This window comes from Oryctolagus cuniculus, chromosome 12 (genome assembly GCF_051225735.1).
Source record: "Oryctolagus cuniculus isolate XC-2025 breed Fujian yellow rabbit chromosome 12, ASM5122573v1, whole genome shotgun sequence".
NCBI classification, from domain to species: domain Eukaryota; kingdom Metazoa; phylum Chordata; class Mammalia; order Lagomorpha; family Leporidae; genus Oryctolagus; species Oryctolagus cuniculus.
The window spans coordinates 23,581,746-23,606,981 of NC_142878.1; the positions used below are offsets into that span (position 1 = coordinate 23,581,746).

Sequence of the window (25,236 nt, forward strand, 5' to 3'; positions counted from 1 at the left end):
CTTCTGGGAACCTGAGGCCCACCTGGGGGAGTAATGAGCTTCACCTGACAGCTCCTGATTGCATTGTTAAATCCCAGGAGCACCTTGGCTTGTGTCGAGCCACAAGCCAGGCACAACCGACTAGGCAAGTTGACCCAGACACTGAACCACCACAGTGTCAGAAACAGGGTGCCCAGCGCAAAATGAGGCACCCCGTCTTCAAGAAAAGCAAACTTGAGAGACAAACCCGTCCCGAGTACCCATGAGAGAATTAGCAAAACGATTTAAGGTGACAGAAGGAGAGCTTCGAAGCCAGCTGAGCAAGCGCTGAGATTCAGAGCAGGTGGGAAGCCGGGGAAGGGTGGGGCCCAGAGTCCAAGGAGGGGCAGGTGCAGCTCGTGGATGAGGCCTCCTGCGGGCAGTGGGGCTCGAGGGTCTCCCAGATGAACTCCATGAACCCTTTTCTTTCTATTCTTTCTGTTTTGTGAGAACATTCAAACAAAGACATGCAGCAAACCCTCGGAAGTAGCGTTAGCACACAGGGTTTTAGCCTGACTCCAAGAGCACGCTCGGTTAATAAATCCAGCAAGTTCACCACGGGGCTCTCATGACGCAGGGGTCACAGAACTAAAGGCCTTGTTTATGGCTTGCTAATTTTCTTAATTACTTAGAAATGTGGGAAGCTTTTGTCTGCCTTGCCTACAAATGCCACATCATTCAGTAGTTTTTACCCAATAAAAGTTTTCAGATCTTTGAAATGGTATTACAGACCTATTCTTTTATGACTTTGCTGTGGTTTTCTTAATTGAAAACTCAAGCATAATTAAAAAAAGATTTTAATCACTATATCTAATTACAAAACAAAGTTAAGTACGGACATTATTTAACTTAAATGTGACTTTTACAAATAATAACTCCCAGATGGACAGGAAGTGGCCATCACGACAGCTGGGTTGCAAGCAGCTGATGTCATTAAATAGCCCTTTCTAAAGTCCCAGCTTCTCCATGATAGCTTTCCAAATTGCATCTGTAAGCCCAGTCTTTTCAATACCACAAAAACTGTGGCCTCTTCAGCCTTTGAGTACCTTTTTCCCCCCAACACTAATAACTCTTCCATAAGAGAAATAAAAGTTTGTATTTCTGCAGGAGACACGCTTCTCCCAGCAAAATCTGGAGCAACTGAATCCTTGTCAGCGGGCCCCACTGAGCGGTTGTGTGTGACTTACTCCTGTACAAGTACACACAGCCGTTTTCTCTCTGGCTTCCCTCTGCCCACCCGTCACCAGGGCAAGGACTTACCAGGCCTGCTTCGGACTTTCACCTGTTGCACGCACTTCCTAGGCCATCGTCGTCCGTGCCCTCTCCATCACCACGCTCTAGAACTGGCGGCTGACTCCCGGGTCCCCATCTGTGCCCGCCAGGCTGGAGGCTGGAGGTGGGGTGGAGGGCTGGAGTCCTCCTCACGCACCCCTTGCACATCTCCAAGGCATCTCCAGCACACCAAGCCCCAGGCAGAGCTCATCACCACCCTCCCACTTGCCCACCAGCTGCTCAGCCCCCTTGCCCCCTCTGTTACACCAGGACCGGTTCTGGAAGCTTCCCGGCCCCTGCCCTTACGCCCCCTTTTCTCTCACAGCCCAGCACCACAAACTCTGCAGGCAGCCACCAGGAGCCTGTTAAGCCCACCTCCTAGGTGTTTCCTGAACGTGCCTCACCCTGTCTAGCCCAGGCCCTCGCTGCTGTGGTCTGGATCCCTGCCGTCACGTGGTGCTATTCTTCCTAATTCCAGCTGTAGCCCCTTCCACACAGGCCTCCATGCCAGCCCAAGGACTTGTACTGGTTCCCTGTCTCTGGCAGGATGCAGTCCTAACAGGCCCATGGAAGAGGGTAGGTGTGTTTGGGTGTGGGGGGCAGTGTGTCCGTGTGACTCCAGGGCTGGATCTCCAGACAGCCTGCCCCTATACCCCCCTCCCACCCCCCACTTCTCAAGGCAGGAGACTATGGAGTTTACGTGCCCTGACTCCGGAGTTTGAATGCCTGGGTTCAGATTTCAGGTTAGGAATTTATGGGTTATGTGACCTTGGACAAGTGAACATGTTCATGCCTCGGTGTCTGCATTGGTTAACTAACGCCGCATAAGAAATGACCTCCTAACTCTGTGGCTACAAGCGGCTAACACTTAGCTCCTAGGGTCTGGGGGTCAGGAATCTAAGAGCAGCTCATGGCTGCGGCCCAGGGTCTCTCAGGAGGCAGCAGGCAAAGCTGGGGCTGCTGTCACCGGGAGCTGGACAGGGCTACAAGATCATCTTCCCCTAATGGCTCTCTGACCCTGCACGTGCCAGGAGGCTTGGTTCCTGGATGGCTCTGGGCATGGCAGGGGCTTTATTTCTTACCATGTTGGCCTCTCGGCTGAGCTGCGTGGCTGTCCTCAGGAGACAGCACCAGCTTCCTGCAGTGTAACTCATCCAAGAGAGGCAGAGCAAGGAGATCAAAGACCTCTGTGAGCTGGCCTCAGGAGTCACGTGCTGTCACCCTGCAGCCTCGCATTCAGTAGAAGCAAGTCACTGAGTCTAGCTCACACTCAAGGCGGCAGGAACTGGGGACTCGGCATCAGAGACCCGGCAGGCAGATTTTAATGCCCCCACCGCGTTGTCCTCTGTAGGATGGAGAGAAGAATGGTCACTCCTTCACTGAGTCCAGTGAGGATCACAGGAGCTGATGCACAGCAAGTTCTAGAATGTTCCACAACACCAAGGCAGAACTCAACTCACTGCCCATTGCTTCTGAGTATCCCCAGCTTACCCAGCACTACCCACCCCTTCCCCAATCACTTCCCCAGCTCAGTTTGTTTCCCAGTCTTCCTGAGCCACTGCTGCTTCCAGAATGAGTTATGCAAACACCTTTGTACCTGGTCCACGGCTCGGCCTTCCTGGAAGGCTCCTTAGTCGAAATTTTCCTCTACCCCTTGATGGATCCTTTTCTAAGCAGCTTCCATGGCGCTCTCGGTCTGGGCCAGGTGCCCTCCAGACAGCACCCAGGGCTCATGCCAGGGAGCTGCTGACCACACATACCTGCATTAGCCCCGTCTCCATTGTGAAGGCAGGTGGAACGCTTGGGCAGGTGTTCCTGCCCTGGGCGGGTCTTACCTGGCCTTCCCAGGCAGAACATAAGCTCTGCACCTTGTGAGCTGCTGGAACCTCGAGCGTGTTTGGGGATCATGGTGCTGTAACTGTCTCTGCCTCCCACTGACACTGACTTTCTTAGTGGCTTTATAACGTCAAACACAAGCATAATTGTAGGATGCACAGGGAGTCTAACACATCAATTTTTTTTTACAGATTTATGTATTTATTTGAAAGGCAGAGCTACAGAGAGACAGAGGCAGAGAGAGAGAGAGAGAGAGAGAGAGAGAGAGAGAGAGAGAGAATCTTCCATCCAATGGTCCATTCACCATATGGCCACAATAGCTGGAGATGTGCTGATCCAAAACCAGGAGCCAGGAGTTTTCTCCAGGTCTCCCACGTGGGTGCAGGGGCCCAAGGACTTAGGCCATCCTCCCCATCCTCCACTGCCTTCCCAGGCCATAGCAGAGAGCTGGATCGGAAGTGGAGTAACCAGGAAAGGATCAGGCGCTCATGTGAGATGTCGGCACTGCAGGCAGCGGCTTCACACGCTACACCACAGCGCCGGCCCCAACAACACATCAATTTTTGAATGAAGGGATAAGTGTATAAAACTTCAGAGAGTACTTTTTACATATTTTTAAAAGATTTATTGATTTATTTGAAAGTCAGGGTTACAGAAGGCATAGGTAGGAGGTCTTCCATCTGCTGGTTCACTCTGCAGATGGCCACAATGGCCAGAGCTGGGCTGATCTGAAGCCAGAAGGCTAGAGCTTTTTCAGGGTTTCCCACGCAGGTGCAGGGGCCCAAAGGCTTGGGCCATGTTCCACTGCTTGCCAGACACATTAGCAGGGAGCCAGATTGGAAGTGGAGCAGCTAAGACTCGAACCGGTGCCCCTGTGGGATGCCAGCACGGCAGGTGGTGGCTTTACCTGCTACACCACAGTGCCGGCCCCTTTTTACTTATTCTTAAAAATGCTTAGGAATCAGATAAACCAACAAAACACATCATGTAAGTTAGAATCCTTCCTAGGCTAGCTTGAGTGAAAAGAGATTACTTTGTAGTTTCTACCTGGGCTGTTGGAAGTCTGTTTTCTCAGAATGGACTTCTGTCTTCTCACTAATTAATACTTTCAAAAGCTATGTTTAAAATGACAAATCTATATCATAATCTTATAACATCATTATGTTTTTTAAAGATTATAATTTACTTATTTATTTGAAAAGCAGCACAACAGAGAGAGGATCAGAGAGAGAGAGATTCCATCTGCTGGTTCACTTCACAGAGGCTGCAATGACTGGGGCTGGGCCTAGCTGAAGGCAGGAGCCAGGAACTCTATCCGAGGCACCCCACATTGGGGGCGGGGAGCTGAAGCACTTGGACCATGGTGATTGCCTCTCTGGTGCATTAGCAGGAAACCAGATCAGAAGCGGAGGAGCCGGGACTCGAACCAGCGGTCTGATTATTGATGCGTGCATCACAAGCCTTTCTCACATTGCTATATTTATATTCTCTAAGTAGCTCTAAGAACTTTGAGAGAAAATAACGCCTGTTCACTATTTGCTGTCTACAAGGCCAAAGCATAGACCATTTCCCCCATATTTAGCATATTTTACAATCTCTTGTTTAAAAGTTGATTTCACTATTAATGCCTTTATTTGAAGTTATTCAAAGTATCTGGAGATAAATGTTAAGAAGTTTGCCTATAAACACACGGATGGCTAAAAATGGACTATGACTCAGACCAAAGAAATCACTTTAAAAACAGTCACAAAGCAAATCTGAACCTGAAATCTGTTTTTCAACAGCCACTCAAACATGCACGGGCAAACAAACCGAGCGACGCCTTTGTGACTTTATCGCCAGAGCACAGGACACTTGAAAACGCTGGCGTGAACAGAGAGACGCATGAAATGTGAGGATGTTCAAGTCTCGTTTGCGGTGTTCAAAAGTCATACCCTTGCAACTGTCAGAGGAAATACACACTGAAGGTGTTGTCTTTTGGACAGGTAATAAATTGTGTATTTTTGTGGGGTGCAGTGTGATGTTTTGGCACTTGGGTACACTGGATATTGATCAACTCATGCTATTTAGTCATGCTGTCAAGTCTTGTTATTTCTTTGTGTAGGGAACATTCAAAATCCTCTCTTCTGGCTGGTTTGAATGATGAGACATTGCTGGCAAAAATCCCCCTTCTGTGTAATAGGACACCAGAACCCACTCCTATTGTCAGGTGTGAGTTTGTACCTGTTAACCATTCTCTTCCTCTCTTCCTTCCTTCACCCTCCCCAGCCCCTGGTAACCAGTATTCTGCCCTCTGCATTTCTGAGCTCAGGTTTTTTAAAAGATTTATTTACTTATTAGAGAGAGACAGAGAGAGAGAGAGAGAGAGAGAGAGAGGCCTTCCATCCACTGGTTCACTCCCCAAATGACTGCAACAGCAACAGCTGGGGTAGGACCAGGCCGAAGCCGGGAGCCAGGAGCTTCTTCTGAGTCTCCAATGTGGGTGCAGGGGCCCAAGCATTTGAGCCATCCTCCATTGCTTTCCCAGGTGCATTAGCAGGGAGCTGGATTGGAAGTGGAGCAGCCGGGTCTTGAACTGGTGCCCATATGGGATGTTGGTATTGCAGGTAGATGCTTAACCTGTTGTGCTACAGCACCAGCCCTTGAGTTCAGATTTTGAAGAGTCCACATATGAGTGAAATCTTGCAATATTTATCTTTATCTGCCTGGGTTATTTCACTTGACATGATCTTCAGGTCTGCCCATGTTGCTGTAAATGACAGGATTCCATCCTTTCTTATGACTGCATGGTATTCTTCTGTGTGTGTGTGTGTGTGTGATATTTTCTTTATCCACTCATCTGTTGGTGAACACCTAGGTTGATTCCTTTTCTCAGCCACTGTGAATAGTGCAGCAATGAACAGGAGACTATAGATATCTCTTTGATATCTTCATGAAATCTATTTCTTTTTTTCTTAAAGTTTTCTCCATTTGAAAGTCAGAGAGAGAGAGAGAGAGAGAGAGAGAGAGAATCTTCCATCTTCTAGTTTGCTTCTCAAATTCCTGTCACAACCAGGGCTGGGAGAGGCTAAAGCTACGCACTCCATCAGTTTCCCACATACCTGGCAGGAACCCTGGTAACTGGATCATCTTCTGCTGCCTCCCAGGGCGTTAGCAGGAAGCTGGAAGAGAGGCAGAGGCAAGGCTGCATCCCAGGCACTCAGATGTGGGATGCAGGCGTCCCAAGGGGCAGTTTAACCTCCCACAACGCTGGTGAAATCTACTTCTTCCTGTCTTGTGGTAGCCTCAGTAAGGTTTTCATTTGGACTTGATGTGCTCTGCTCTGTTCCTTTTCCCCTCAGTTGGATTTCTTGCCACTTTTTGGAAAGATTTCTTTATAAAGAATTTGCGGTAGCTTTCAAGAGCCGAAGTCAAGCACATTCACACTGGACTAACAGGCAGTGAGGTGGCCACTTCCAGATGAAGCACCTGTCGGATGGCTCCTTGCAGGTCGCCAGCTGTGTATTCTGTCTACTTCAAGGCAGGCCCTGAGCAGAATGAAGGAGAACTCAGGAATTTAGACGCTGGAGTTTCTGCTGACATTTCCTTGTGAAAATAAAGGGGCACTAAGGCACCCTTCCAGGCGTGTTTATGGCTGTGGCTAAGACGGGACATGCTTTTAGGGGCTGGTAGCAGCTTCCATGCCCCCGGCTCTACTGCTTAAGCAGTGCTTAGTCTGAGTAATGGAGTGGCATTATCTGTTCGGGCAGCGACAACAAAAGCACCATAAACTGGGATGCCTATGAGTAACACAAGTTTATTTCTCACAGTTCTGGAGGCTGGAACATCTAAGATCAAAGTGCTGGCCGACAGAGCGCGGAGGAGGGCCCACTCGGCTCATAGCTGGTGCCTCATTGTGTTCTCACATGGGGGAGGGGACAAGTGTGCTCTCTGGGTTCCTTCTGTAAGAGCACTAATGTCATTCACTAGGGTTCTTGCCCTCTTCATGCTATCACTTTAGGCATCAGGATGTCAAAATGTACATTTTTGGGGGAACACAAACATTTAGACCATCGCACTAAGAAAATGGAAGCAAATAATGACCTCTGGACTGCAGGATCTAGAAGCAAGCTTGGGAAGCAAGGGCCTAGAGCTCCCTCTGTAGACTGCTATAAAGGGACACTATGCAGAAGAGCATTTCCAAATCAGGAGAGATCTTAAAGGTATGGGAGCCATGTGACCCAGCTTTTCCAATGCCAACACAATTTCAAATACTGTGCCCCTCTCCTAGACCATGCATCGCAGGCCACCTGGGCTACCATCTTAATTTTATGGGCAAAAAAACAGGATAAATAATTTGCCATATATCACACACATAAATAGTGTGAGATGGAATGCTAAATGATCATTCTTAACTGTTTTTCTAACCAATCCCCAGGACAAAAACTGAAATCTAAATCTGGACCTTTCTCACTGCATACACTGAATCTGCTCTCTGTGAGCTGCACCAGTAAGATGATCTGAGGTAGGAAGGAAGTTTCACACGAGCTAACACCTCCTACAGGAATGCTGGCTCTGAGTATGACAGCCAGCAAGACTGTATTTCACTTAAACTGAGGATCATTCCAGTAACCAATTTTAGGATGAAGTAAGAAGCCACTAACAAGACATTTGGGTGTGTGAACTGTGTATTAGTTAGAAAACTTGATGCAAATTGCATTTTAACATTGAGTCAAATAATACACAGAAGGAAGAAAGGAAAACTTTGAAGGGGAAAACTGGACAATGTATATTCTGGGAGATTCATCAAAGTACAGTAATATTTTTAATATAACTCAAATACCACATTTACAAATTTTAGCCTCTTATATTGATTATTTCCTACACCATTTACAATTATTGGCAAGAAGTTTGTAAATGTCTGTAATATGTCATATCCTTAAGCTAATTTAGGTAATGATTGTCTTATTTACAAATAATATATGTCACTGTATCTTTGTAATATAAAGCATTATTCATATTTCTGCTTATTTCCTACACACAAGTGACTAGAAGCTCAACTAGTAGGTCAGGGTTTGGACAATTTAAGGTTCTCAATAGCATCTGTCAAATTAATTTTCAGAGTTCCACATCAGAGTATCTGGATTTGAGTCCCAATCTGGCTCCTGCCCATAGCATCCTGCCAGTGCACACCCTGGGAGGCAGCAGGTAATGGCTAATGTCCTTGGGTCCCTGCCACCAACGAGGGAGACCTGGACTACATTCTCTAGCTCCTGGCTTCAGTGCTGGCTCAGCCCCTGCCATTGCAGGCACTTGGAGAGTGAACTAGCAGATGGGAGTTCTCTCTCTGTCTCCTTTCTTGTCAAATTTAAAAAAGAGGCATTAGTACTGGCCCTACCACAAACAAGAGTTTTTATCTTAAATAAAACAAAATTTCAACAAGCCTTAACTTGTTCATCTGTAAAATAAATTGGATAATCTTGAAGAACCTTTCCAATTTAAGAACTAGGCAACTTGTAGTTACAAAAAATAACACACAGCACCATCTAGAGGTAAAACGAAATACTTCTATACATTTTTCACTTAAGGATTCTTCAGTCTTACAACCAAAATAGCAAATCAATACATTTTATTGGGGAGGGAGATTTAATATATGTATTTTTATTCTTTAAATTTTTAATATTTTTGAATTTTAATTAGTTTTTAACAGTATCAATGTGTCTTGTAGATACAATTTTTTTAAAAAAAGAGTTATGTGAAAGACAGAGTTACAGTGAGAGGTAGAGACAGAGAGAGAGGTCTTCCATCCACTGGTTCACTCCTCAGAAACAGCTCCGCAACAGCCAGAGCTGGGCTGATCTGAGGCCAGGAGCCAGAAGCTTCTTCCTGGTCTTCCCATGTGGGTGCAGGGGCCCAAGGACTTGGGCCATCTTCCACTGCTTTCCCAGGCCATAGCAGAGAGCTGGATTGGAAGAGGAGCGGCCGGGACTAGAACCGGCACCCATATGGGATGCCAGCGCTTCAGGCCAGGGCATTAACCCGCTGCGCCACAGCGCCAGACCCATAGATACAATTCTAAGAACATAATGATATTCCCTTCCTCCTTCTCCCCCTCCCTCCCTCCCATTCCCTTCTCTTCCTCCCACCCTTCTTCCCTCTTTCCCTCTTTCTGTCCCTTTTTTTAGTTTTTGAGATAACATATTTCAAACTTGCATTACAGTAAAAAGGCTTAATACTTCATTGAATAAGAAGTTTAACATGTAAAAGGCAAAACGATCCTAGTTTAGGGGAATATGGACAGCAGCTATAAACAATAATTGAATGGAAAATGAACATTTCACTCATATACAATAAATTTTAAAGTACTCACAGGTCATTAAAACCATACTAGTAGGGGCCAGCGCCTGGTGTAGTGGGTAAAGCCATGGCCTCTAGTGCCTGCATCCTATGGGTACCAGGTTGAGTCCCAGATGCACCACTTCCAATCCAGCTTATATGGGCCCATATGGCTGCTTCCTTTCTGATCCAGCTCCCTGCTACTGTGCCTGGGAAAGCAGTGGAGGATGGCCCAAGTGCTTGGACCTCTATACTCACGGGAAACCTGGGGGAAGTTCCTGGCTCCCAGCTTCAATCTGGGCCAGCTCCAACCATTGCAGCCATTTGGGGAGTGAACTAGTGGATGGAAGATTCTCTCTTTCTCTCTCTCTCTCTTTCTCTCTCTCTGGGTGTGTGTGTGTGTGTGTGTGTGTGTAACTTTGCCTTTCAAATAAAATAAATCTTTTTTAAAAATGGTGGTATATCAATATATTTTATATTTGAAAAAATTGGGGCCGGCGCTGTGGAGTAGCAGGTAAAGCCATTGCCTACAGTGTCAGTATCCCATATGGGTGGCGGCTTGAGTCCTGGATGCTCCATTTCCAATCCCGCTCTCTGCTGTGGCCTGGGAAAGCAGTAGAAGATGGCCCAAGTCTTTAGGCACCTGTACCTGTGTGGGAGACCTGGAAGAAGCTCCTGGTTCAAGGCTTTGGATCGGTGCAGCTCTGGCTGTTGCAGCCATCTAGGGAGTGAACCAGCAGATGGAAGACCTTCTCTCTCTCTCTCTCTGCCTCTACAACTCAGCCTTTCAAATAAATAAAAAAATAAGTCTTTAAAGGAAAGACATAGTAACATAAAGCAACAAGAAAAAAAAACCTTGAAAAAATAAAAATTTCAAAGAATTGCCACCATATGGGAAAAACTCTTTCAATAAGTCTGTCATAGTAGCTACACAAAAATTCTTGATTCTTACATGAATCAACCATGACTTTTTAGGGGATCAACCAGTTTCTCTGGCATCTTTAAGAAAATAGATATCACCACCTTAGATCCGCCAGTGAGGAACCACAGGTGTCACACTTGCCGAAGACTGTGACGTGTGGACATTCCGCATTTATCGGGCATCTTCAATGCTCTCTTTACCCCTGGGGCTTTGTGCACCTGATGGAAGCAGTCATAGAGACAGTTCCTCCACACCTGGGGACCCACGGTTGCCCCTGGGCTTCAGCTTCAGGGAAACAATGCCCTAACTGAAACGTGGTCAGCAACAGGAGATCCCAGCCGGGGCACCTGAATCAACTTGGACTTGAAGAAACGCCCGACCTTCGCGGTCTTCGCAGCAGCTTTGTTCATACACCTATGTTCCTGACAGCCTCCCTCTCCTTCTAACCCCTTCTAGAACTGTACTGTTTCAATCTGTAGTTTCTAGATTGTTCTGTGCTCTTCAGCTTCATCGTGTTTCGCTTTCTGATTAGACTGTAAACTCTCCAGGTGCAATTGCCTCTTGTGGTTGCCTTGGACCTGGCTCCCCACCCCCAGGTGTGCAGTGCTGTCAACATTTATGCAGGCCATCTGCGTGACGGTGCCTTTCTGGGAACTAGGACGATCTACTTCCTCTGGCAAAGGGAACTGTGCCGGTAAAACGGAGCTCAGGCAAACAAGCACTCGATAATTGTGTGGCAAAGCTCACCAACAGTGTTGCCTCAGACCGGAGTTTACTCCTGAGTGATGCAACTTAGATTCAAAAGAAAAACAACACAATCTCTTCTGAAAATTTCTCATATTTGTGTGATCTCCAGCTTCTAATTCATATTTGGGAACAGATTCTCTTTGGGGAATTACATAATCATAACTTGTTTCTAACAGGGAAGGAAGAAATAACTACATTTTTTTCCTTTTTATTCGGAAATTTTTTCAAAACATCTAGAAAAGTTGAAAGAACAATGAGCGCCCTTAAACCTACAATCTGGCCAGCGCCGTGGCTCAATAGGCTAATCCTCCGCCTAGTGGCGCCAGCACACCGGGTTCTAGTCCCGGTCGGGGCGCTGGATTCTGTCCCAGTTGCCCCTCTTCCAGGCCAGCTCTCTGCTGTGGCCAGGGAGTGCAGTGGAGGATGGCCCAAGTCCTTGGGCTCTGCACCCCACGGGAGACTAGGAGAAGTACCTGGCTCCTGGCTTCGGATCAGCGCGGTGCGCTGGCCGCAGCGGCCATTGGAGGGTGAACCAACGGCTAAAGGAAGACCTTTCTCTCTGTCTCTCTCTCTCACTGTCCACTCTGCCTGTCAAAACAAAACAAAACAAAAAACAAAAACAAAACAAACCTACAATCTACATTTAACTATTATCAACATTCTTCTTTATTGTTCTTATTTTTTGTTCTCCTTTTTTCATTTCTGTACCATTAAAAGTAAATGGCTAATAACACATATAAGAATAATAAAGAAAACAACAGAAAAAAATTTAAAAAGAGAAAAGAAAAGAAAATGGTTGATGTCAGGACGCAGATAGTCTCCCTTATTACAACAAAGCCATTGTGACGTGTAAAAAAAAAAAAACTGTTTTTTAATGCCCTAATAACTAGTATGCAGCCCCAATCCAAATTCTGTAATTCTCCCAAGGATGTCCTTCATAGCTGTGATGAAAAACAGCAACTCGGGACCTAATCAAAATGCACACATCACATAGGGTTGTGTTGTCTCTGAAGCTCTTGTTGGTTGGGCATTTAGTATTAGTCTCAAGTTACACAGGCCATGCTTATTGTCACAAGAAAGTATTTTTTAAAGATTTATTTATTTATTTGAAAGTCAGAGTTACACAGAGAGAGGACAGGCAGAGAGAGAGAGAGGTCTTCCATCTGATGGTTCGCTCTCCAGATAGCCGCAATGGCCGGAACTGTGCCAATCCGAAGCCAGGAGCTTCCTCCCGGTCTCCCACGTGGATGCAGGGGCCCAAGGACTTGGGCCATCTTCTACTGCTTTCCCAGGCCATAGCAGAGAGCTGGACAGGAAGTGGAGCAGCCGGGTCTCGAACTGGCGCCCATATGGGATGCCAGCGCTTCAGGCCAGGGCGTTAACCCACTTGGCCACAGCGCTGGCCCCACAAGAATGTATTTTTAAAAATACTCGTTTTCATTTCATCTGAGAGGCAGAGAGAAAGATAAAGAGGGATTCTTCTATCCACAGGTTTTACTCCCCAAATGCCTACAAGAGCTAGGACTGGGCCAGGCTGAAACCAGAAGCTTGGGACTCAATCCCATCTCCCACGTGGGTGGCAGGGACTGAAGGACTCGCGTACACAATGAATGCACGCCCCTCCCAGGGTGTGCATGAGCAGGAAGTTGAATCAGAAGTGGAGGAGCCTGGTCTCCGGCTAAGCTCTCCAATATGGGATATGGCTGTTCCAAGTGGAGACTTAACCTACCTTTACCCCCCGCTATGCCAAACGCTCTCCTCCACAGGAATATCTGAGGTAAGTTTTGGTTGCTGGGTGGAGTGGTGACTTCCCTCTGAACACACTGGTGTTCGCAGTCACAGAACAGGGCACGGAGCTGTGCTCTGCCATCTAGCGGGAACACCACAGCACAAACGTGATGCTGAAGAACCAGCTCGTGGTAGTCTACACCGCGGGAGCCACTCGTGCACACTGCCCTGCTTTTCTGGGCACTGCAGTGACAGTCTGCGGGGTCCAGCAGGAGTCACCCCTGCGACACCTGCTAGGGAGAGCAGTGACAAGGCGTGCCCGCTTCTCACTGTCAGAGGACCGTCTCCCGTAGGAAAGATGTCTGAGGACAAGGATTTTTACCACGACTGCTGCAATTTCTGATGTGTAAGTGAAGAGTTTCAAGTGATCCAGTTTCCAGAGCTGGAGAGAGAGAGAGAGAGAGAGAGAGAGAGAGAGGTCTTCCATCCGCTGGTTTACTCACCAGATGGCCACAACGGCCGCAGCTGCAACCATCCAAAGCCAGAAGCCAGGAGCTACTTCTGGGTCTCCCAAGTGGGTGCAGGGGCCCAAGGACTTGAGCCATCCTCTACTGCTTTTCCAGGCCATATCAGAGAGCTGGATGGGAAGTGGAACAGCTGGTACTTGAACAGATGCCCATATGGGATGCAGCACTGCTGGTGGCGGTCCCACTCACTACACCACAGTGTCAGCCCCAACTACAGCAATCTTTTTAAAGGTTTATCTTATTTTTATTTATTTGAAAGGCAGACTGACAGAGAGAGACATCTTCCATGTGCTGGTTTACTCCCCAAATGGCTCTAACAGTCAGGGCTGGGCCAAGTTGAAATCAGGAGCCAGGACCTCTGTTCCCCCACACTGGGGACAGGGGACAGTGCTTGCGCTGTCATCAGCTGCCTCCCAGGGTGTGCATTAGCAAGGAGCTAGATTGGAAGCAGAGGCAGGACTGAATTCCAGGTGCTTTGAAATGGGATGTGAGCATTCCAAGTTGCAGCTTAACCTTCTGCACCGTAAGACCCATTCCAAGAAAAACAGGGAAGAGTTCCCATCCAGGGGCCAGCATTGTGGCTTAGTGGGTAAAAGCTGCCACCTGCAACACTGGCAATCCATATGGGTGCTGGTTTGAGACCTGGATGCTCCATTTCCCAACAAACTCTCTGCTATGGCATGGGAAAGCAGCAGCAGATGGTCCAAGTCCTTGGGCCCCTACACCCAAGTGGAAGACCCAGAAGCAGCTCCTGGCTTTGGCCTGGCCCAGCCCCTGCCATTGCAGCCATTTGGGGAGTGAACCAGTGGATGGAAGATCTCCCTCTGTATCTCCCTTTCTCTCTATGTAACTCTGCCTTTCAAAAAAATAAAATAATGTTAAATAAATAAAGAGTTCTCATCCACTGGTTCATCTCCCAAGTGTCTATAATGGCCAACGCCAGAGTCAGGAGCCAAGGACACAATTCAGGTCTCCCACAAGAGTAGCTGAAACCCACTTATTGAGCCATCATCACTGCCTCCCAGTGTCTGCATTAGCAGGAAGCTGGAGCCAGGAGCCAGAGGAGGAGCTGAACCCAAGGTCTATGATGTGGGGCACGCGTGTCTTAACTGCTGGGCTGAATGCCTGACAGATGCAATGATCTTCTAGAGAAAAGAACAGTGCTGCCTTCCGGTTCACAGCTGAATCTCTAAATAAGCAATTGTCCAAGTCAACTTGCAGCCCCTACAGTGAGCAAGGAGTCACTCACCTTGCTCAGACTTACAACTTGTTGCATGACACCTTTCTAATTCTTAAATTTACACATTTTAGTCGTATTTTAGATTTTAGCAAAGTGTTTTTTAAATTATTTATTTGAAAGCCAGTTACAGAGGGGTGGGGAGACAGAAAGAGAAAGAGATCTTCCAATCTGCTGGTTCACTTCCCAAATGGCTGCTTGGCCAGGCTGAAACCAGGAACCAGGAGCTTCTTCCGGGTCTCCCACGAGGGTGGCAGGGGCCCAAGCACTTGGGTCATCTTCCTCTGCTTTCTCAGGCACATTAGTAGGGAGCTTGATCAGAAGTGGAGCAGCTGGGATTCAAATCGGTGCCCATATGGAATGCCAGCATCACAGGCAGCAGCTTTTCTCACTACACAACGCCGGCCCCATTTCTGATCTTTATAAGGAAAAATAACGTAAGCCTGAATTTGAAGAAATTCCTGCCAATGCCTTCCCTAAGCCAGCACACAATTATCCACAAGAGCAATTTTCAGTCACTTTGTGTTACCAATTTTCATGAAGTTGCTAGTATTGATAAGATGGAAAGTTTTAGTTATTATTTTTTTAACCCTCTCACGTCATACACTGAATTCTAGAGGTCTGGGTTTTAGCAATCCCTCCAGATGAATCTGATGCTTGTTTGAAAACTGGGCAGTATTCACCGAGTGTTTAAGATGTCTGCATCTTAAAACTTGGAGTGCCTGGGTCTGAGTCCTGGCTCTGCTCCTGATTCCAGCTTCTTGCTGTTGCACGCACAGGCAGGCAGCAGGTAATGGCCCCAGTAGTTGAGTTCTTGCCACTTGTGTGGGAGATTCAGATTGAGTTTCTGGGTCCTGGCTTTGCTGTGGTCCTGCCCTAGCTGTAGTGGGCATTTGGGGGAGTGAACCTGCTCTCTGTCTCTCTGCCTTCCTCTCTCTGCCTTTCAAATAAGTAAATCAATAAATAGTTTTTTAAATGAATCATTAAAAAGTTGAAGACCTACTGAACTACGAAGTGTTAGTATATCTATTAATGGACATGAATATGATGGAGGCAGGACATCTCTAAGGAAATTTTGCAGGAAGATGGGCAAAGAAGATAAAACAACTTCAAATCAATAGAACACCTGGGGCACACAAAAATAGGCCACCTGAACCTCAGATGTGACATGCACAGGCTGCTTTCACAGGTACATTTCACCCTTTTCTTTGTGCTATGACCACAGCAAAGAAGCACAAAGGACAGAACAAAAGAAAAAGGAACACCTATCTTCTTTCCTTTAAAAAATGTTTAATAATTTATATAGCAAGTGGGTATTTGATGTTCACTCTTGTCTTTGCATCTCTTTTTTCTCTGAGCTATAATTATGGATTGGGTATGAAGACAGAAGAAGAATCACCCAGGGAGCTTTTTCCATCTTCTCCTCAAAGACGTGTTGCTATGGAAATGTGGGTTGACGGGAACATATGAGGAAGCTTCAAAAAGTTCAGGAGAAATGGAATTGAAAGACAAGTTGATCTTGAAATCTATATAGTTCTTTTCGTAACATTCACTTTCCAGGAAGTTTGGAAGCTGAGAAAGCTTCCTCTGATTCCGTCTACGTCTGTCCTCATCTCTCCACACTTCCCACCAATTATCTTTGCCTCCTGCCAATGCAGGAGGGATGAACAAGATCACCAGCTTAACCTTCTGCCCCTTGGGACTTACTCACATGCACCAACCACGGCTGAGCACCATGCTGGAAGGTGCAGGCTCTGCCCATGGGATGTTACATAGTCATTTCCCACACACAAGAAGCAACAATGAGAAGCACTAGACTAAGTGCAACTGAGTGCTGTACCGCGTGATAGACTCTGGGGCTTGGAATCTGGAGAAGAACAAGGTTTGGTTTTTCCATCTGTTTTCACAACACTGTCTTCCCATTTTGGGGCCAGAAGGCCCAACCTGCCGATAGGACAAATAGGCACTCACATTCCACTCATGCAAATGAACAACTGGGAGGGAAGAGGATCATCAGGTGCTTCCCAAGACATCCCTGAGATTAGAGGTGAGCCAGGGCCACAGTAAGTCTAAACTGATGAGGGACCGCTGTTGGCCTTGTGGTTAGCTCACGTTTCTCCATCCCCTTCCTGTTGCCTGATTCTCACTGTGTTCTTTATTCTTTCAACCATGAATAAGTAGGGCAGTGGACAGGGCAAATAAATTTTAATGCAGGTTGTACTCTTTAGAAATAAAAGTTTTAATAATAAGAAAATATCAAAATGTTTGCCAAGCTGTATACAAGCATATCGTGATGAATTCTCCAAATATTGTTCACTAAAAAAAAAATTGTTCACTAAAAGATATATCGTTCACTAAAAAAAAAAAAAAAAAAAGCATGGTAAGAATAGTGTGTTTGTATATTTCTGTTGAAAGGGGAAAGTAATATTTATATTTAGCATAAACATTTTTGGAAAGATAAACAAGAAACTGGTAATTAGTTCACCCTGAAAAAAGCAATTGGGTGCTTAGTGGGCGGGGTAAACAGAGTATTCACTGGACACTCTTTTATGGTTTGAATTTTGAACCATGCGTTTGTATGGCCTATTTAAGCAAATAAAAATTTTAATTATTGTCTAAAAGAGATTTAGGAACCTCAATCCTTTTTCCTAAGAGGCATCAAGGCATGATAGAAAAAGCATTGTCTTTGGAGTAAAAAAAAAAAAAAAAAGGGTGAAACCTGACCTGCTATTTACTAGGTCTGTGACCTTGGCCAAGTTTTTTTTGAAGTGAGCTGCATCTCAGTTTTGGCATAAATAAAATTGGTAGAACAAAAGCTACTTTGTGAGGCTTAAACATTATATAAAACTGCCTTGTGTTTACTAAATGGTAGCTATTATTCTGTGGATTTCAGTTATCCTTGCTATCCATTACCACCAATTATGAGTTGGAGTTTGATTAAAGGGAATCTGAGTTACGAATGAGGTCTGAGAGTCCTACATTACAGACATCAACCACCTATGAGGGAAATCTAATCATTAAGAAATGTATTTAGGTGCTGTTTTGAGTCTTCAGGTGCAAACATTATGGTTTTTGTTTTCTGTTGCTTTTTTTTTTTAAGGTTATTTAAGTACTATCCTGAGAGATGGAACACTCACTGGCATCTGTTCAGGGCCAATTCCATAATGCAGTTTCATATTAGTTCTCTCTTCTGCTTTTCCTTACTCCTGTTTCTTGGAACTGCCCTTCTTAATGAATAATGCATTAATCTTTTGCCTCAGGCTATGCTTTCTGGGGAAACTCAAGCTAGAAAACTGGGACTCACCTGAGTCTGGGACTGTGGAGCTGTATTATCGGTGCCTTCGCCAAACACCTCTGGGCCTTAACTGGCTACCAACGTTTGCATCTCTTACTCTGCCAGTGGGCTTGCTCTGCCACCCTCAACCAACATTTGTAGACTGTCCTTTCATTTTCTCGATGGGGTACAGTGGTGTCCCCTTATTCACAGTTTTAAGAGAAAAACTCTTATTATTATTATTTACTTGAGGGAGATAGAAAGATACAGATAGATGAGAAAGACAGAGGAAGAGACAGGAAGAAAGAGGAAGAGAGGAAGGGAGGAAGGAAGGAAGATCCTATCCGCTGGTCCGCCCCTCAGATGCCCACAACGGCTCCCAGCTAGAGCTGAAGCCCAGAAACCAGAACTCAATCCAAGTCTCTCAGGTGAGTGGCAAGAACCCAGCTACTTGAGCCATCACCACTGCCTTCTAGATTTGCATTAGCAAGAAACTAAAATGAAGAACTGGAACCAGGAACTGAACCCAAGTAATGTGACACGAGACTTGGGCATCCTAATCTGCGGCTTAATCTAGGCCAAATACCTGCCTTCATAGTTTTGCTTTCTGTGGTTTCAGTTACCCATGGTCAGAAAATACTAAATGGAAACTTCTGGAAATAAACAATTTGCAAGTTTTAAATTGGGCACCATCTGGCTCCATACTTCACACGAGTCAGCTGCTGGCAATTTGAGTATGCCGAAGAGAAGCAGAAGTGTACTTCCTCTGTCTTCTCACATCATCCCAAGAAAAAGAAGAGTGAGTAAAGCACAGTAAGGTGTTTTGAGAGAGATCTCACATTCACATAGCTTTTATTACAGGATAGCTGTTATTATTATTGTTCTCTTTTCTAAAATTTTTATTTATTTGAAAGTCAGGGTTAGATAGAGAAGGGGGAGAGAGAGAAGGAGAGAGCAGGAGAGAGAATCTTCAATCCATTGGTTCACTCCCCCAAATGGCCGCAATAACCAGGCCCGGGGCCAATCTGAGGCCAGGAGCTTTTTCCTGGTCCCCCAGATGGGTGCAGGGATCCAAGGACTTGGCCCATCCTCTGCTGCTTTCCCAGGTGCTGGATTGGAAGTAGAGCAGCCGGGACTCAAACCACCGATCATATGGGATGCTGGTAATGCAGGCGGTGGCTTAACCTGCTATGCCACAGTGCCAGCCCTAACTTATAAATTATAAATGTGCCTAATTTATAAATTAAACTTTATCATTGATATGTAGGTATAGGATTTGTGTTCATTAATTTGCTAGAGTAGCTCAAAGAACTCGGAGAAACATTTGACTTATGTTTATCAATTTATTATAAAGGATGTTACAAAGGCAAGAGATAAACAGCCAATGAGGAGGTACCAAGGGCAAAGTCTGTAAGGCTTCCAAGTGCAAGAGTTTCTGTCCCTGAGGAATTGGGAAGGTGCATCCTCCTAACACGTGGATGCAGTCACCAACCCATGAGCTCATCAAATCTCATTGTTCAAGAATTTTATTCTTTTTTTTATTTGAGATGCAGACACACACACACACACACACACACACAAACACACACAATGGCCCAACAGCCAGGTCTAGGCCAGGCTGAAGCCAGGAGCACTATCCAGGTCTACCACTTGGATCCTATGGGCCCAAACACTAGGGTCACCATGTGCTGCCCTCCCAGGAGCATTAGCAGGGAGCTGGATTGGAAGCAGAGTATCTAGGATTTGAACTAACACTCCTATATAGGATGCAGATTAACCCACAGTACCACACTGTGCCCTAAGTGAAATTTTTTTTTTTGAAAGGCAGAGACGGAGACCAGAAAGAGATCTTACATCTGTTGGTTCATGCCTCAAATGTCCAAAACATCAGGGCTGGGCCAGGTTGAAGCCAGACACCCAGAACTCAACTATATGAGCAGAGAACCAATTACTTGAACCATCATCTGCTGTCTTTCAGGTAGCGCATCAGCAGGAAGCTGGATCGGAAGCAGAGGAGCCAGGACTCAAACGAGGCACTGTGATATGGAGTGTGGGTGCATTTTCATCACTCTATCAAATGCCTACCCATCATTTTTAATATGCAATGGTTTTATCATCTTAATACTTTTTGAAAATACTTTTCAAATTTTCCTTATATTCTAATTGATTCATGAATGTGTTTCTTAATCTCCAAATATGAACTTTTCATAATTATCTTTTCTGTAAGTATTTATTATTTAATCCCACTGTGGTCAAACAATGCAACAGGTATGGTACTTCTTTTAAATTTGTTTAGGGGCTGGTGGTGTACCTGGAAAAGCTGCCGCCTGCAGTGCCAGAATTCCATATTGGCACCAGTTCGAGACCTGGCTGCTCCACTTCTGATCCAGCTCTCTGTTATGGCCTGGGAAAGCAGTGGAAGATGGCCCAAGTCCTTGGGCCCCTGCACCCGTGTGGGAGACCTGGAAGAAGCTCCTGGGTCCTGGCTTTGGATCAATCCAGCTCCAGCCTTTGCAGCCATTTGAGGAGTGAACCAGTGGATGGATGGATGGATCTCTCTCTGCCTCTGCCTCTCCATAACTCTTTCAAAAAAATAAATTAAAAAAAATTTGTTTAGATTTACTTTATGGCCCAATATTGGCTAACAAACATTTTAACAAACATAATGTTTAAAAGAATGTATACTGGCACTGGCATTGTGGCGTATGGGTAAAGCTGCTACCTGCAATGCCAGCATCACAGATGAGTGCCAGCTTGTATCCCAGCTGCTCCACTTCTGATCCAGCTCCCTGTTGATGGTCTGGGAAAACCAGTGGAGGATGGCCCAAGTGTTCAGGCCCCAGTTACCTACATGGGAGACCTGGAAGAAGCTCCTGGCTTCTACCCACTGCAGCCATCTGGGAAGTGAATCAGTGGATGGAAGCTCGCTCTCTCTCCTCTTTCTCTCCTTCTCCTCTGTTTCTCCCTTTCTCTCTGTAACTCTTTCAAATAAATAATAAATTCTCTGCAGTTTTTAGGTGGTGTACTCTATTGAATCAAGTATACTGTTTTGTTCAAATTTTCTATATCCTTGATTTTAATTATTTAAAAAAATATTTATTTGGTTATTTATTTGAGAGATAGACAGGCAGGCAGAGAACTCCTATCCTTTAGTTTATTCCCCAAATTTCCACAGCTGGGCTGAAACTGATAGCTGGGTGGAAACTTTTTTTCTTTAAAGATTTATTTATTCATTTGAAATGAAGAGTTACAGACAGGCAGAGGCAGAGGCAGAGGCAGAGAGAGAGAGGTCTTCCATCTGCTGGTTCACTCACCAATTAGCCACAACGGCCAGAGCTGGGACAATCTGAAGCCAGGAGCCGGAAGCTTCTTCCAGGTCTCCCACGCAGGTTCAGGGACCCAAAGACTTGCGTCATCTTCTACTGCTTTCCCAGGCCAAGCAGAGAGCTGGAATGAGAATGGAGCAGCAGAGACTTGAATCGGCACCCATATGGGATGCCAGCACTGCAGGTGACAGCTTCACCTGCTACACCACTGTGCCGGTTCCTGGGTGGAAGCTTCAACCAGGTTTCCCGGTGGGTGACAGGGTCTCAGCTGCTTCAGCCATTGCAGCTGCTTCCAGGGTGCACAGGGGCAGGAAGCTGGGATTGGGAACAGAGCCGGGACTTAAACTCAGGCACTCTGACACGGGATGCAGGCACCTTAACTGCTCAGCCTGATTTTATCTTTTTATCTGCTCTACAGATCCCTGGGAAATAGATGTTAAAATCTCTCTTTGTATCTGTGGGATTTGTTTCTAATTTCTTGTTCCTGATAATTTGATCCTTTTATCGTATCCAGTGACCCTATTTTGGTAATGCTTTTTGCCTTAAAATCTCATTTCTTTCTGATTTTAATAGATCTTTTATTTAGTATTTATCTGCTATCACACAATTAAAATTTTTAATTTAATTGGAGAGAGAGGGAGAGAGGGCTTACTCCCCATTCTATACAGAAGTTGGGACTCAGGCCAGGAACTGAATCACTTACGCCATCACCTGCTGTCTTCCAGAGGGCACCTTAGCAGGAAGCTGGAATAGACAGCAGAGCTGGGACCTGAGCTCAGGTACTCCCATATGGGACAAAGGCATCCTAGCCAGAGTCATCTCCAGGCCAAATGCCATCCCCGTCTTTCACACTTTCATTTTCATTTTTTCTATATTCTTGTTATAATGATATCTTTGATGAAGACTAAAGAATATTTACAGAATTAAGTTCAACCTTGTTTCATTACCATGAAACAGGTGGCCTCCAGAAATAACCCCAATATTAGCTGGCGATAGAATACTCTTCTTCCTTCTAAATGGCTTTCTCATTTTTTAAAAAGATTTATTTATTTTTATTTGAAAGAGCTACACAGAGAGAGGAGAGGCAGAGAGAGAGAGAGGTCTTCTATCCGATGCTTCACTCCCCAAATGGCTGCCATGGCCAGAGCTGTGCCGATTCGAAGCCAGGAGCCAGGAGCTTCTTCCAGGTCTCTCACGTGGGTGCAGGGGCCCAAGGACTCGGGCCATCTTCTACTGCTTTCCCAGGCCATAGCAGAGAGCTGGATCGGAAGTGGAGCGGCCAGGTCTCGAACCGGCGCCCATATGGGATGCTGGCGCTTCAGGCCAGGGCACTTCAGGCCAGGGCGTTAACCCACTGCACCACAGCGCCAGCCCCCGCTTTCTCATTTATATTTAGTTTTGGGAAGATGAGCAGCTGGAGGAAAGATAGTGACAGTATGGTAGAAAACAATGAAGAAAACTGAAAAATTTAAAAAGCAAAAGAAATGAACAAAGTTCAAGCTGTGGGAGTGATCTTCCAGATGCAATCAGATCTTAAGTGAGAGGCCTAAGGATAACAGAAAGCAAGGAGTTATGGTTTGGGAATCTACAGGCAAGAGGAGGCTTTGCACGGTGCCAGCACCACACCCAAAGTATGGTCTGGAGGATCTGCACTGCCCAAGAATAGGACTGTAGAGGACAGGAAATAAAGGTCATCCAAAATCTGAAACGCGAAGTTTTCAGGATCAGGTTGCTAAGTCTGGTGTATCTGTGAGAAAGTACACTTGCACGTCTACATGTGACTTTGTGCTGACTGGCTTCTGTGGATGCCATTCCCTAAGCAAGCTCGAGTCATGGTCTCCTTCCCAAACCAAGCATTCCTTACAAGCACAAGTCAGAAGTCTGGAAAGCCATCTCTGAGTCATTCGTCCTCCCCTCACCACCAAATCCTATTGTTTCCTTTTCTTATTTTCCTCTTCTCTGGCAATCCCTGAATCCATTTCCTTCAGCTGCCTCCTAAGTGGATTTGCCACATTACATAATGTGTGTGCCAGCATCTCCTCCGTTTGGCACATACAGTTGTCCCTAGGAACTCCACCCTCAGATACCCAAATCCACGGATGTTCAGTTCCCTTACGTAAAATATCATAATGTTTGTACATAACCTATGCCCATTCCCCTGTACGCTCCAAATCATCTCTGGGTTGCCTTGAATGCCTAATACCATGTACATGCAATGTAAGGGGTTGCTATCCTATATTGGTTAGGGAATAATGACAAAGGGAAAAAGTCTTCAGTAGAGCTGCATTTTTTTCCCATTTTCCATGTGGATAAGGAACCTATGGATATACAGGCTGGCTGTAGTAGCTAGAAGGTTCTTTTAACTGCCTGAACATATAAATCAAAAGCAAACACACACGATTTTCATGGCTTCGCACTCCCCTAGGAATAAAGGTGGAACTCTGTCTCCGTGCAACACAGCCAGGCTGCGTTCCCATGTGTACTTCACAGTCTATTTAGTGCTGTTCCCGCTGCCTACACCAAGTTCCTTTCCTAGTCAGCTGAAGGGGTCTTGTCCAACTCCTCCTCATTTCTCTCGTTTTACCTTTGGTATCACTAAAACCCTCTGACCCAGATATCAAAGTATATCACACCCACTGATAGCTCCCACAGCCTCTGGTACATTTCTCCATGCACTCAGTGCATTTGTAAACATGTCTATAATGTTGGTCTCCCTGCCTTATTCTAAGTTCTCTGGGGGCTGGAGCTGTCTGCCCTGTTCCTCTTTGTATTGCTAATCCCTAGCATGGTGCTTGGCACATGGTACTCACCTCACTGAAACAAAGACTGAATGTGTCTGGCTTTGTCTCTCTGTGCCTTTCAAATGAAAAAAAAAAAAAAAAAGTGAGTGAATGAATGATGAGTGACTGGGGAACATGGGATATACCAAGTGCAGAGCAAAACTCCAGTCCCCAGGTAGAAACCTGAGAAAATTTCTCTTGGGAGGGGGACTTGAAATTAACATGGGAACACTCTGTTTAAGGACCCCATGGTGGTTTTTAAATTGTTCTTTATTTTCCCTTTCGGAATTTTGGTATACTGTACTCAAAACATATCAGTAAGATAGAGGAGGAAGAGACTTTGTGTCCATTTTTCAGAAGGGAAAACTGTGGTTGTGGTCTGCAGGTAGGTTGGGGACTTTTGCATGGTATCAGGCATCTGTTTCCTGGGTCTGACCCTGAGGGCCGACCGTTTGTTATTCCAAAGCTGGCTCTAGGACTGGATAAAGCCTATGCGAGGACAGTCTGACACCGAAAAGCTAATCATTCCAAATCCTAAAAACGTTTCCAACTGGATATGAGCAGGATGTGGTAAATTCTCCCTTCCTAAGGTAGCAATGTTGTCTTCAGAACACAGATTTTGCCTCATACGAAGTGCATTATAATTAGGGTGAATTAATTTGTGAAAATAAAACACAGAACTTTCCTGTACCCAATATCCAAGTTACCCAAGCCATGCAAGTGCAAATCTCTCTGTATCTGTAAGTTCCTCCTCTCTGGCCATAGCCCATCAAGCATAGCTTCCTGGCAATGGCATGCATTTTCCTCCAAATATCATGTTTTAGTTGTGACCAACACTGACAAATGTGTCTGTGACAAGCATTCTTGCTCACCGCTTGGCCAGCCTGTCACCACTTCCCTTCAGTACTGGGTGGTTCTGAGTTAGTAATCTTCCAAGACACTCCCAGTGGTATCTGGGAGTGACCTCACCATCAGCCAAACAGGATTTGGAGAGCCCAGCAAACTCACTGGGGTGAAGTAGGCTGAAGTCAGTTTTTGTTTCCATTGCAATCATCTAATTGTTGGGTCTCTTGCCCAGCTGAAGCAAAGAAAACAAAAAAGATGAACTTACTCAAAATGTTTATACACTGTAGTTTATTCCTAAGGCAACAGAAAGCAAATAACCAAAAAACACAGTTTTTCAAGTGGGAGAATCACAAGTACATGACTAAGGTTTCTATTCAAATTGTGCATTTGCCCAATTACTTGAAAAAG

At 45.7% G+C, this 25,236-nt stretch overlaps 1 long non-coding RNA gene across 8 annotated transcripts in view; it reads right to left on the reverse strand.

Moving 5' to 3' along the window:
• Nucleotides 1-3,728: 3,728 nt before the first annotated feature.
• Nucleotides 3,729-25,236, reverse strand: part of LOC108178313 (uncharacterized) — a 28,307-nt gene continuing 6,799 nt past the window's right edge. Inside the window, exons 2-4 of one of the 8 annotated variants that reach the window (XR_016217820.1) lie at nucleotides 21,191-21,323; nucleotides 6,228-6,287; nucleotides 3,729-3,998 (exon numbers count right to left, since the gene is read on the reverse strand). This is a non-coding gene — a long non-coding RNA (uncharacterized LOC108178313). Of the gene's footprint in view, nucleotides 6,288-12,192; nucleotides 12,557-12,839; nucleotides 13,281-13,341; nucleotides 13,476-14,681; nucleotides 20,459-21,190; nucleotides 21,324-25,236 lie in introns of those variants that run through there. The other 7 variants (XR_016217818.1, XR_016217815.1, XR_016217814.1 and 4 more) reach the window with 7 other exon arrangements.